Consider the following 8,260-nt stretch of genomic DNA (forward strand, 5'->3'; position numbering starts at 1 on the left):
TCATGGTATGAATTGGCGAGTGTAAATGGGACAATACTCCTAGATATTATCTCCTCCTATTTATTCGAGTAGAAGGATTGATAGACAGGGGGAACTTCCAGTTATGACGTTGTCCCTTTTCAAATTATGGTGTTAAATCAGGGACAACTTAAGATTATCATCACATAGATTGGTGACTGTTTAAATGAGACAATCCTCCTAGATATTATCTCCCCCTGTTTATCCGAGTAGGGGGTAATATGCATGGTGGTTAACTTCCGGTAATGACGTCATTCCTCTTCAAACAGCCAGAAGTATATAGAAGCCAGAAATAATTGTAAGAGAGTAATAGAGACAGGTAAGACAGATATATATATATATATATGCGTGTTTTATTCATACATATATAGACATATATATATATATATATATATATATATATATACACGGACACCCACACATATACACACACACACGTATATGTATACATATTTATTTAATTACATTCTTTAGTCCCTATTTTTTTTGGGGGGGGGGAAATGATATTCCCAAAATATTAAAGACTTACACTAACCTGGTTATCTTAAACATGTTCATGTTCATGTTTACTAATTTATATTTGTGATTGTTTTTGGAAAATAAATTGATGTCTGAATTTGAAACAAACAAACAAGACCTTCTTTCATTGTCCATTTTTGTTCCTATGTCGCATCATTTGAATAGGCGGTCCCCTGCATTGCTATAGCATTTTTATCCTCCCACATATATATATATATATATATATATATATATATATATATATATATAAAAGTGAACGTGTCTGTCTGTCTGTGTACATTTCCCTACGCAATAACTCTGTCAATTTTTAGTCTATAGACTCGAAATTTGAAATACCGGGTACTGAGATTTGGGAAAATCGATGTGACGGGTGTCAGCCAGAAATTTGGCTGTTAAGGGGTCAAATTTCAACGATTTGACCTTTAAGAACTCTACCAAACTCCTCCGACAATTTTGGGTCTAGACACTTGAAATTTTAGATTTAGGTTCCTTGAACCTGGATCTAACTTAATAAAGTGATTTGAGCCCGAAACAATAAATTTTAAGGGGTCATAATAGGGGTCAAAGTTTTAAAAAATTAACCATTTTTTTTGTTTTTTTGCTTTTTTTGCACAGCATACACCTCCAAACACCCGAGCAACGCCGGGCACCCCTGCTAGTATATATATATATATATATATATATATATATATATATATATATATATATATATCATCCACATGCAGTACTGTATCACAGCTTGTCAGTGCGGATAGATTAGCACCTATCCTTATCCAGGGATTGCACCTACAACCATCTAATTGATAGTCAATAGTTCTAACCTCTGGCGTATGGGATCAGAGGTCGTAAACGACATCATCAAATGTCTATTTATATAGAAACTCGCCCACCACTTTTACAGTGCTAGACCTGCTTGTTTATTTACAAACAAACAAAAAAAAAAAAACAAGCAGAGAGCTCTGCATTACCGCTAATTAAGCACCGGGTGAAATCATTTTATGACAATGCTCTACCCACAGAGGGAGAGAGGTTTAATATATATATATAAAGTAAACCTTACATATTTCAGAGATGTGCTATGGTTTCATTGACACGTGGAAACATTTATTATTTAGAAAAGTTTCTTTAAAACCATTTCAAATCTTTAGTGATTTACAGAGTGGAAACATTGAAAAAATGGAAGTCAACGTTCGATGCTTTTTATTTTTGGCTTTTTAAATTAGGATTAGAGTTAACACGACCAATAGCTATTAGTCGCGTGCTCTCGTGTAATGAATGAATGTGTGAATGTAGGATTGACATGAAATTCTTAAAGATAAACTAAAATGACCGAAAAATGGCCTGAAATGACTTAAATAAATAAAAAAGTAAATGACTTAGAATGACTTTAATTAACTTAAGGATGAATTGAATGACCTTAAGAAGGACTTGAATGCTTAAAAAATAACTGGAATCCTTCAAAAACAACTTGAATGATCTGGAGAATGACTTGAATGGCTTTGAGACTGACTGGTTGTAAAGTGGGTGATCAGAAATTAATACAGAAAAGTGATCCCCCAACTTTATATCACAATAAGTACAGCATGTAGTAAGAACAGATACTACACTTTGATCTTGGCCAAAAGGCCAAGAAACAGGTATTTATATGCTCCCCCACCGAGCAAATTAGGCACAAGGCCGATTTTTAATGTGAAGAGTGAAGGTGAAATGGGGACCAACTCCCCGGAGAGTAGGGGAGCTGGATAGTGACAATTGGTATGAAGCGTTGCCCCTACATTGACCAAGGTCTTATATGTGGGGTTGCCCACACATATGGTCTTTGCTTGCAGTATCTGCTACACTTTGATCTTGGCCAAAAGGCCAAGAAAAGGGTATTTATTTGCTCCCCCACCGAGCAAATTAGGCACAAGGCCGATTTTTAATGTGAGGACTGAAGGGGAAATGGGGACCAACTCCCCGGGACTAGGGGAGCTGGATAGTGACAATTGGTATGAAGGGTTACTCATACATTGACCAAGGTCTTATATGTGGGGTTGCCTCACATATGGTCTTTGCTTGCAGTATCTGCCGGAACAGATGGTATTTATTTGCTCCCCCACCGAGCAAATTAGGCACAAGGCCAATTTTTAATGTGAGGAGTGAAGGGAGGGGGAAGGGAAAAAGGGGACCAGCTCCTGAGAGGTGGGAAATGGGAGCTGGTTAAAGGTCAGGTATGTGGGGTTGCCCCCACATCTGGTCCTTGCTAGCAGCATCTGCCGGAACAGATGGTATTTATTTGCTCCCCCACCGAGCAAATTAGGCACAAGGCCAATTTTTAATGTGAGGAGTGAAGGGAGGGGGAAGGGAAAAAGGGGACCAGCTCCCGAGAGGTGGGAAATGGGAGCTGGTTAAAGGTCAGGCATGTGGGGTTGCCCCCACATCTGGTCTTTGCTAGTCATAGCTAGTCATAGCTTGCAGCATCTGCCGGAACAGATACTACACTTTGATCTTGTTTATATATTTTATTGAGAAAGAAAAAATTGAACATAAAAAACGAACAAAAAATTCAATTCAACAAAATTAGGCACAAGGCCCTACAAGAAATTGGGAGGGGGAGGGTACAGGGTCTTTTTGACTATGTAACAGATGAGACTTTGAAGTCTTACTCTTGACTGGCAACATTTACCAAAATACCTCAATCACTCTGTGGATCCTAATCTAACTAATAACCCCAGCGTTCAATGTAAAATTTAACTATTTACAATTTGTATATTCATTTCTGTATGTTGTGTGTGCATTTTTTTTTTTTTTTTTTTTTTTTTTTTTGTGTGTGTGTGTATGTGTGAGAAAATAAAGTTCGATTTCATTAGAAAGAGTTCTTGAATTAATTGGCGTAAAATGTTCGTGGAGTGGGAAAAAACTAATGAAAGTGTTCATTTCAAAAATAAAGAAAAAACTACTAATGTGTTGTTAGTAAGACCCCCCTGTACTATTCTATGTGGCTAGATCCCCCACTGTTTTCCGGGGAACCGAAAACAAGCAGAGCATCCCTAATGGGGTTTGGGGAAGTCGCCTTAATGGAGGTGGGAGAAAATAAAGCAACGGATGGAGGGGGTAGGAAGGTGACCTCTGAGTAGGGGGATGACCGGGGGCATCAGAAAATAAAGATGAGGAGCAGGGGGGTTGGGCAGACTCAGAGGTTCTCTAATACCAAAAAATAAAATCAGGAACAGGATCTCATTTGTACCACCAGTCAAGAGTTACTTTACTGAACTTATAATGCTAACCTAGGCGGGATGGGTTCCGTAGGACCCAGCACCGCCCATGCCATGCCTAAGGAGGGAACACGTATTGAAACTTGGCTCCTCGACGGATGCACAAACTAGTGCTGTGCACCCACCTCTTGTCAAATTCCACTCTAGGCAACCTCCTCCAATCGCATCTGATCTTTACTTTAAGCAAATGTTTAAAGTAAACGATCAGATCCCGATCAGGAACAGATGTCCCTTCGTGGACCAACTTGAGGCGCGCGATCCAAATGGTCATACGCGCTACTGCTAGGATCGCCAGGAAAACCAAACTTTCCTCCCTGGGGAACGGCGGCTCCATGTTGTACACAAAAGTTCCTACGTCGAGATCGAGCAGACACTCGGCATCGATGCGAGCTGTTACCCCCTCGACGTACCTTAATAGGGGCTGTATCCGGCTGCAACTAAAAAACGCGTGCTCGATTGTTTCGGGCTCGCGTTCGTCACAGCACAGACAGAAGCGGCTGGTATGTTCTTTATACCGGAAAAGTACGTCGAAGAGGGGCAGCGCATTTCGGACCAGTCGCCAAGTCAGGGAGAATTCCGAGTTATTCAGAATCTCCCGTCCCGGCGCCCAACGCCATTGAGAACGGACAACCTCCATCGACCATCCCATCCGCCTACAAAGTGGATCCTTCGCGGTCCCCTCCACTAAATCCCGATACAGTTTCTTCCTTGGCTGATCGAGGACATTGGTCCCCGGCAAAGCTCTAAGAGCGGTTCGGCATTCGGAGAAGAACTTGGACTCCCCCTTCGGTCTACGACGACCTTCTACCGAAGGGTTGGGTTTGAGATTGGGAAACGAGTTCTCAACCACAGGGACCCAAGGAGCGTCTCCTTCAAGCGAACGACCCAGGAAAGCCAATCTCTCGGCGTTTCTATGACACAAGAGACTGGGCTGACCCAGGCCTCCCTCGCTCGGATTTTGAACACAGACCTCTCTGCAGACATAATGCTTACCCTCGTTCCACAAAAGTGAATCGAGGCGCCCTTGTAAGCGGGTTAGTCGTTCTGCAGGGAGAGGAAGTACAGACAAACGGTAAAGGATGAGCGGAAAGACGTATGTAGCACACGCCTCCGCCCGACCCTTCAAGGACAATTTCCTTCCAATCCAAGTCTTTACTGACGATTTGACCTTAGACTGTACTTCCGACCAATTCTTTTCCAGCTGAAGTCCCGGTCCAAACCAGACACCGAGAATGCGTACCGGTCCATCGGTCCAGCTGAAAATACCTGGAAGCGAGTTTACCCCGGTCCAGGCCCCCAACCGCAGGCCAACAGACTTGCTACGGTTGAAGATGGCCCCTGTTACTTCTTCGTATCGAGCGAGCGCCTCGACCACCGCTTGAACGTCCGTGAGGCAAGACACGAACACGGTGACGTCATCGGCGAACGCGGAAACCCTGGCTCGTGTGCCTCCAGGGAGAGCTATTCCGCGCAGGACTGGTGTAGCCGCCTCGTCCCTTAACTTGCGAAGGAGGGGTTCCAACGCCAGGACATACAACAGAGGCGACAGCGGACAACCCTGTCGCACCGACCGAGAGACAGCGAATGACTCCGACAGCTTACCGTTGATCTGCACCGCTACCGTCGGCCTGTCATACAGAACAAAGATCCACTTGCGGAAGTCCGGATTAAATCCGGCGGCCTCTAGCACAGATCCTAGGAACCGATGGTCGACCCTATCGAATGCCTTGGACTGATCCAAACTGATCAGCGCGGCTTCGGCGTCGTCTTCTGTCCCCTCTATGATCGAGCGTATCAAGTGCAAATTGTCTTGAATCGATCTCCCCTTCACAGCATAAGTCTGGTCCGGTTCGATCAAGTCAGTGATGACAACCTGCAAGCGATTCGCAAGAATCTTTGCCAAAATCTTTAACTCTGTGTTTAGCAGAGTCAAGGGCCTAAAATCATCAAAGTTTTCCCTCCCACCATGCCGTTGACCTTTCCTCAGCAATGTGATCACACCTTTGGTCACCTGTCCAGGGATGGAACCCTGGACAAACCAATGGTTGAACATATCCTTCAGAATAGGGACCAACATGGGCGACAGCCTCAAGTAAAACTCGTAGGGTAGACCATCAAGCCCCGGGGATTTGTTATAGCCGACCTGCTTCAACGCAGTAATGACCTCATGTTCAGTAATAAGACCATCACAGCTAGCCGCCCGAGCCGCCGTGAGGCGGGGCGAGTCAGCCAAATAGCTGCCAAACTCATCAACCCTGAGTCCGGGTAGTTGGGTGAAGCGCACCGATAGATGCTCCCGAAACCCCTCGCAGATCTCCCGAGTCGATACTAAGGGGTGTCCTTCCAGGTTATGTACTTTACGAATGTACCCATCCGAACCGCGCCTTAAAGCAGCCTTACGCTCAACAGCGTCAACATTCACAGCCTCGTTAGAAACTTTCTTTAACCTAGCCCTAACTACTTGACCTTCATACCGCTCGCTAGCCAAGCGGTTGAGATCTTGTTTAGCTAGTGCTAACTCTAGGGGGTCTCCCCCCTCCACCGCCCGGGTCAGCTTATCCTCTAAACGCTTCTTTGCCTTAGCCTTATCTATCGCGAGGCGTTGGCTATACTGGACAGAGAAGCGCCTAATTTTGGCCTTGAGACTAACCCACCACTTACTCCCTGTAACCGCCCCCACTAAAGCCCGCTGAATTAGCTCAGTGACCTTCAACCGGTAGTCCTCCAGCTCCAACAAGGTGCTGTTGAACTTCCAGTATCCGGCCAGTTTAGGCCTAGCGCTTAAGCTCAAACGGGCCATAACAAGTTTATGGTCCGAGTGTCCTAGCAAGTGGAACGTGGGGCAAGATAGGAAGTCTACATCGCCTCTTCTAACTAACATCCGATCCAAGTAAGTGCTTGGATGGGAAGGCACTACAGGATGCCACGTCCACATCTCCCGCCCCGGATGATCCAGACGAAATCTGTCGACGAGATCGCACGAGGCCATCAGGTCAGACAGACTGCTGTCACACCACGCCGACCCGCTAGTCCCCCCGACCTTATCTATTTTGGGATCAAGGATTGCATTCCAATCCCCCATTAAAACTAACCGTTCCGGATCCACTAAGAAGCCCTCCAACCGTCGAAAAAAGGTTGCCCTCTCTACAGCAGCATTGGGAGCATAAACAGCAACAATCCGAAAAACACTACAATTAACAGCAACATCAACAACAAGCGCCCGCCCGTCCTCGCCTGCGTGAACAACATTCACCGACGCTGACAGGGTGCGACTCACTAGCAAGGAGATTCCACGACTATAGGTATTGCCATATGCTGAGTAGACATCGTAATCGTTTACCAGCACCTGACAATCCGCGTCACAAACAAAGTGGGTCTCCTGGATAGCGGCAATATCTACCTTGAGGGACACCAAGTCTCTCACAACGCGCGAGGCCTTGCTTCGACACCTGATGCCCCTCACATTCAATGTAGCCAAGTTCAAAGACATGATCACTTACCTCAAGCACTGTCACAGACGGGTCTGAAATCCTGGGCAGTGAGGACATGGCAGGCCTGGCCAAGGCTGCCGGTAAGTAAATCCGATGAAGGTGATCCATCCTTGGCCACGCCCCCCACGTCCAGGGGGAAGGTTAGTTTGAGTGCCCTGTATAGCGATGGGTGTACATACATGGGGATACTACCCTCACATTTAAAGAAAATGTTGGTCAGTGAAGGATGGTCCCTATCCACCAGCTGCTGGCCTGGGATCGCATTCTTCGCTGCCTTAATCATTGCCCACATTCCTCCAGTCCTACCGTCCTTGTTGACCCTAACGAAAGTGGTCAACAAGGGAGCGTCCTTGAATTTAGTGGGGTCTGTTACTAGGTCTCCACCGACTTTTTCAAAGTTTTTGAGTTTATTGTACCGGACCTTCTGTTGTCCTTTAAGGTCCGGAGCCGGTTGGAGAGGGTCTGTTTCACAAATCCTGCTTCCTGGCAGAAAGGGGAGCTTTTTGGTCCGTTCAGTGCGGACTTTGGGAGTGGGGGAGGGGACCTCTTTTGGTTGATGGGGAGGCTGAGCGCTTGGGGAGAGGGTAGCCTGCTCATTTTCTTCTTTTTGGCTCCTGTCACGGGATGAGGGGCGGGAAGAGTTTCTTGGGGCCTTTATAGGAGAGGGGGAAGGTTGTTCGGGTTGCTGGGGTGTTGGGATCACAGGGGGCTCATCCTGTGTTGTTGTTGCGAGGGAGTCCTTCTCAGTCTCAGTGGGGGTAGGAGGGTTTGCGCGTGTCTTGCGGCTTTTCCTCCTCCTGGCCCTCCTGATCTCTGTTGCGCTCAGGGCCATAGAGACTGTTGTTGTCTCTTCCTCTGCCTCTGACGCGGCCTCCTCCTCAGATTCTGGTAGTTTCCTCTTGTTTGAGGAGGAGGGTGTCTGTGTGTCCATTTTCTCCGTCTCGCTCTTCGGTTGTTCTTGGTCTTGGGTGACTGTCT

General features: G+C 46.1%; 1 pseudogene; it reads right to left on the reverse strand.

Annotated features, from left to right (window-relative positions):
* Positions 1 to 2,056: 2,056 nt before the first annotated feature.
* Positions 2,057 to 2,175, reverse strand: LOC145241768 (U2 spliceosomal RNA; annotated as a pseudogene).
* Between the last annotated feature and the right edge of the window lie 6,085 nt (positions 2,176 to 8,260).

The sequence above is a fragment of the Euprymna scolopes genome, chromosome 20 (genome assembly GCF_053919585.1).
Source record: "Euprymna scolopes isolate OS-2025 chromosome 20, ASM5391958v1, whole genome shotgun sequence".
NCBI lineage: Eukaryota > Metazoa > Mollusca > Cephalopoda > Sepiida > Sepiolidae > Euprymna > Euprymna scolopes.